General features: G+C 34.3%; 1 non-coding gene across 1 annotated transcript; it reads right to left on the bottom strand.

The window, feature by feature from the left end:
- Positions 1 to 1,001: 1,001 nt before the first annotated feature.
- Positions 1,002 to 1,180, bottom strand: LOC117577354 (5.8S ribosomal RNA). The gene has a single exon (XR_004573138.1). It is a non-coding gene; the product is annotated as a 5.8S ribosomal RNA (ribosomal RNA).
- Between the last annotated feature and the right edge of the window lie 4,820 nt (positions 1,181 to 6,000).

The raw sequence follows: 6,000 nt of genomic DNA, 5'->3' as shown, positions 1-6,000 counted from the left end.
ATTTATTTTATGTTAAAATGCAAGCACTCTAATTTAAATAAACTCTTATCAAAAATTGGTTTGATAAATTCCATACATGCTAATAGATTACAATGTCCTTATATGGAAAAAATGCACACTATAATCGTTATAATATATATTGATTAAATATTACAATTCTAATGATGAATTTTCCATAACGGAATATTCAGGTTCATCGGGCTTAACCTCTAAGCAGTTTCCACGTACTATTTAAACTCTCTATTCAGAGTTCTTTTCAACTTTCCCTCACGGTACTTGTTTACTATCGGTCTCCATGGTTATATTTAGTTTTAGATGGAGTTACCACCCACTTAGTGCTGCAGCTAATCAAGCAACACGACTCTTTGGAAACATCATCTAATAATCATTAACGTTATACGGGCCTGGCACCCTCTATGGGTAAATGGCCTTATTTAAGAAGGACTTAAATCGTTATATTTCTCATACTAGAATATTGACGTCCATACACTGCAATGCTCACATTTGCCATATAGACAAAGTGACTTAGTGCTGAACCTGCTTTCTTTTCGCTCCGCCGCTACTAAGAAAATAATTGTTAGTTTCTTTCCCTCCCCTAATTAATATGCTTAAATTCAGGGGGTAGTCCCATATGAGTTGAGGTTGTTTAATTACACTTATAGACAATTCTCTGCCTATTTTGAAATATACTATTTTTTTTCTTGAAGGTCCATAATATTCACAAAATTATTCTTTATACCATATTCGTTAAAAAAGAGGCAATTCTAGTTTATAAAATAATATATTTTATGCTAGACATTCCTCAATATTATTTGAAATGAATAAAGAACATATAATTCTTCAAATTTCTCATGCAACAGAGTTTTAGTATTTTCATTTATAAATTCATATTATGAATATCTTAAGCGAGAACTTTTTAGATTCACACTTATATTATCCAATAATATACAATGTGCTTAAAATTCCGAAAAATTTTAAACAACTTATTTAGCATAGTCTTACAACCCTCAACCATATGTAGTCCAAGCAGCACTAAAAAATTAATTAAAGTACATAACAGCATGGACTGCGATATGCGTTCAAAATGTCGATGTTCATGTGTCCTGCAGTTCACACGATGACGCACAGTTTGCTGCGTTCTTCATCGACCCATGAGCCGAGTGATCCACCGCTTAGAGTGATACAATTTTTTTTTTATTTCATTACGTCAATAATATTTTTATTGAAAGAAATTAAAACAAGTAAGAAAGCTACAGTCGAGTGTACTCGACTGTGAGATACCCGCTACCCATTTTGAATAAAAGCAATATATTTTGCGGTATATTTCTCAAAATATACTAATGTACCACAAAATACTAAAAAATATACCAAATGGTATATGTGGTATATAGATATAGTACCGCATTCAAAATATACCATAGACGGCACAATATACCAGATTGTCAGACAAAGTAACTAAGACTAAGTAAGTAGGCGTTTTTGCCCATACAAAAGTATTTCTTTAATAACTTCCACAATTTTTATCTGATCGCAACCAAATTTCCAGGAAACATAACTACTATAGAAATTATTGTATCTACCAAAATTCATAGCTCTAGCTTTAAAATTACGCTTGTTATTCGATTTTTTTGATTTACGGGGGCGGAAGTGGGCGTGGCAAAAATTTGAAACAAACTTGATCTGCGTGCAAACATAACAAATGTTGTCGAAAATAAATTATAGCTCTATATCTTATAGTCTCTGAGATCTAGGTGTTCATACGGAAGGACGGACAGACACACAGACACACAGACGGACAGACGGACATGGCTAGATCGTCTCGGCTGTTGACGCTGATCAAGAATATATATACTTTATAGGGTCGGAGATGACTCCTTCTACCTGTTACATACATTTGTTACATTTCCTGCCGGCACAAAGTTATAATACCCTTCTATGTACCCTATGGGTAGCGGGTATAAATACACCATTTTACTGGCATATAGTATATCAATTCCTTCAATAAAATTTTTTTTTATACCTAAATAAATGTTGCGAAATGTCTTAGTCTTACATAATCGATAATAATAAGATATATGACAAGTATATTTTAGCTAAATTTATTTATTATGATCAACATATGTAAAGCGTTAACCTGCAAACAGGTACAAAATTGTTGCATTATTGTATCTCATATGATTGAATAAAATATTTATATTTATTAGTTACATAATTTATTAAATATTGCAATTCCCTAAAAGAGAAAAACAAATTTAATTTATTAACGGTTAGATGCATTAAAACAATAATGATCCTTCCGCAGGTTCACCTACGGAAACCTTGTTACGACTTTTACTTCCTCTAAATAATCAAGTTCGGTCAACTTTTGCGAAACAACCGCAACACACAAGGCGTCACAGTGATCACGTCCGGAGACCTCACTAAATAATTCAATCGGTAGTAGCGACGGGCGGTGTGCACAAAGGGCAGGGACGTAATCAATGCGAGTTAATGACTCACACTTACGGGGAATTCCAAGTTCATGTGAACAGTTTCAGTTCACAATCCCAAGCATGAAAGTGGTTCAGCGGTTTACTCGGACCTCTCGGTCTACGAAATACACGTTGATACTTTCATTGTAGCGCGCGTGCAGCCCAGGACATCTAAGGGCATCACAGACCTGTTATTGCTCAATCTCATTATTGCTAGACGCAATTTGTCCATTTAAGAAGCTAGTGTCCTTATAATGGGACAAACCAACAGGTACGGCTCCACTTATATAAACACATTCAAACACAATAAACATTTTACTGCCACCATGAATGAAAGCTATATAAGCTTCAACACCATAATCCCGAAGATATCTATTTAATATATTTGAGTCTCGTTCGTTATCGGAATTAACCAGACAAATCACTCCACGAACTAAGAACGGCCATGCACTTTCTTCGAGAAAGCTATCACCTGGACCTGGTAAGTTTTCCCGTGTTGAGTCAAATTAAGCCGCAGGCTCCACTCCTGGTGGTGCCCTTCCGTCAATTCCTTTAAGTTTCAGCTTTGCAACCATACTTCCCCCGGAGCCCAAAAGCTTTGGTTTCCCGGGAAGCGACTGAGAGAGCCATAAAAGTAGCTACACCCAATTGCTAGCTGGCATCGTTTATGGTTAGAACTAGGGCGGTATCTGATCGCCTTCGAACCTCTAACTTTCGTTCTTGATTAATGAAAACATCTTTGGCAAATGCTTTCGCTTAAGTTAGTCTTACGACGGTCCAAGAATTTCACCTCTCGCGTCGTAATACTAATGCCCCCAAACTGCTTCTATTAATCATTACTTCTTGATCTGAAAACCAATGAAAGCAGAACAGAGGTCTTATTTCATTATCCCACGCACAGAATATTCAGGCATTTGAAGCCTGCTTTAAGCACTCTAATTTTTCCAAGTAATTGTACCGGCCCACAATAACACTCGATTAAGAGCACTAATGCAGGTTTTTTAAATAGGAGGAACATATAAAAAAGTACAAGTACCTAATTATATATTATAACTCCACCGGTAATACGCTTACATACATAAAGGTATAGTACTAACTACAATTGTAAGTTGCACTACCCGTATGAAGCACAAGTTCAACTACGAACGTTTTAACCGCAACAACTTTAATATACGCTATTGGAGCTGGAATTACCGCGGCTGCTGGCACCAGACTTGCCCTCCAATAGGTCCTTGTTAAGGGATTTAAGGTGGTCTCATTCTAATTACAGGGCCTCGGATATGAGTCCTGTATTGTTATTTTTTCGTCACTACCTCCCCGAGCTGGGAGTGGGTAATTTACGCGCCTGCTGCCTTCCTTAGATGTGGTAGCCGTTTCTCAGGCTCCCTCTCCGGAATCGAACCCTGATTCCCCGTTACCCGTTGCAACCATGGTAGTCCTAGATACTACCAAAATACTATCAAAAGTTGATAGGGCAGACATTTGAAAGATCTGTCGTCGGTATGAGACCATACGATCTGCATGTTATCTAGAGTTCAACCAGTGTAACGATCTTGCGATCGCTTGGTTTTAGCCTAATAAAAGCACACGTTCCAGAAGGTCCGTGTTTTAATTGCATGTATTAGCTCTAGAATTACCTCAGTTATCCAAGTAACTGTTAACGATCTAAGGAACCATAACTGATATAATGAGCCTTTTGCGGTTTCACTATTAATTCGTGTGTACTTAGACATGCATGGCTTAATCTTTGAGACAAGCATATAACTACTGGCAGGATCAACCAGAATAATGTTCATTTCATTATGTAAATATATTTAAAATATAATTACATAAATCTTCAAATATGTAAAATACATGACAACTCACAAATATTTTTGAATAACAAACGATAATATTCAATAATTGTATATATATATAATTAGATGTTCGCGGTGCACGAACAGTAAAAAAAAATAAAACACAAGGATTTATTTTTGTTTACTTAATAGACTACTTTATTTTTATTTATAAGTTCGCGGGCTACGCGTCTTAAGCGAGGAAAGTGTCTTTAAAAACTGAACTCACAATATGCTGAGCTCTAACATGAAAGTTCTTATTACGACTTAGGGCTAACATACGTGTGATGTTTTGTGTTTGTGTTAGTGCAGTAATGCTGAGTCCTCAAGTTTGTAAATGGAAAATTTTAATGGACTTTGGATTTTTTGGAAGTGGCACGATCGCCAATGTAATAGGATCTTTTTGTTTGTGACAGTTGGTGCCGTCGCGACAAATGTTTATGTTTATGATATGATTTGTGGGAAAGAATTTGGAAGGGGAATAATTGTGAGTGTTTGTCATGTACGAGAAATTATTCTGGTGGTGGATATATTACTCCCCCAACCTATAGAGGTTAGCTTGTCCTCAAGCGTTTAGTTCGGGTACATAAGTGGGACTGGAATTTCAATATTATCGGTTTCAGCATTAGCACTTATGTCTGTGTCATGTGTTCTTACAAATTTTTGTGTTATTATGTTGAATAGTGTTTTAATTTTCTTATTCACTAAGTTGTATATAACAATGAGGATTAAATTAATACAATCATAATTATTGGATATTTATAATTATTGTTTTCTCTATTGTTATACATAATCATTTCTTTTATTTCAATGTGTGATAGTGGTTCTATTTTAGTTACATTGTATTCTGTAAACATAATAGTTGTAAATTGTTGCGCTCTATTTGAAATTTTAACATTTTTTAATTCAATGGTACAATTAAATATTTTATTATTTTATCTTTTTCGATGTATATTTCTAAATCATTACAATTTTGATTTAGTTTGGTTCTGGTTAAGTTCCAGGTTATTATGATGTTTGGTTCTACTATTTGTATAAATTCTTGTTTACGATATTTATTAAAGTGCAAACTGGAGTTTCATGTTTTTATTATGCATTGGTCATTTATGATCTTTTTTAGAGATTGAATTCGAAACAAAGTTATTGTGTAAATAAAATTTTCCTTCAACACTTTCATTGATGATTTTGTCCATTCTTATCTGGGTAAGGGATTACTTGGAAAGTTTTGGTTTCAAGATTACTCAATGGAATATGGGACATGATGAAAATTTCATTTGTAAGTGTACTGAACCAAGCAGAAGTTTTAATATTCATCAACTTTTCGTGATTAATGTGATCTATTTGATCGTGTTTAAGTAATTTTGGATTAAATATTCCTAAGCGAGTTAATTGTAGGCTTAGTTCGATGTCTTCTATATATTCGGTAAAATGTTCAATGTTAAAAATTAATGAATTTAATTGTTTTTCTTCTTCCAAAATTTTGCTTTGATTATTTATTTCCTTATAAGAAATTTTTATGTTAAGTTTATGAAAATAGTGGTTTGTTTCAACTTTATTATCATCACCTTTTATGAATTCTATTTGCCTGTTAAAGTAGTTTAAAGGTCTTTCAGTTATTGGTATGTGATATTGACTGTCCTCTTGAGCACTATGTATAGTTGCTCCTGTGGTAATTGCATCTTCTCCTAAGAAAT

Source organism: Drosophila albomicans, unplaced genomic scaffold, assembly GCF_009650485.2.
Source record: "Drosophila albomicans strain 15112-1751.03 unplaced genomic scaffold, ASM965048v2 utg000056l_pilon, whole genome shotgun sequence".
Classification (NCBI taxonomy): Eukaryota; Metazoa; Arthropoda; class Insecta; order Diptera; family Drosophilidae; genus Drosophila; species Drosophila albomicans.
The sequence above is the reverse complement of the archived record's forward strand: the minus strand, read 5'-3'. Positions and strand labels throughout refer to the sequence as shown.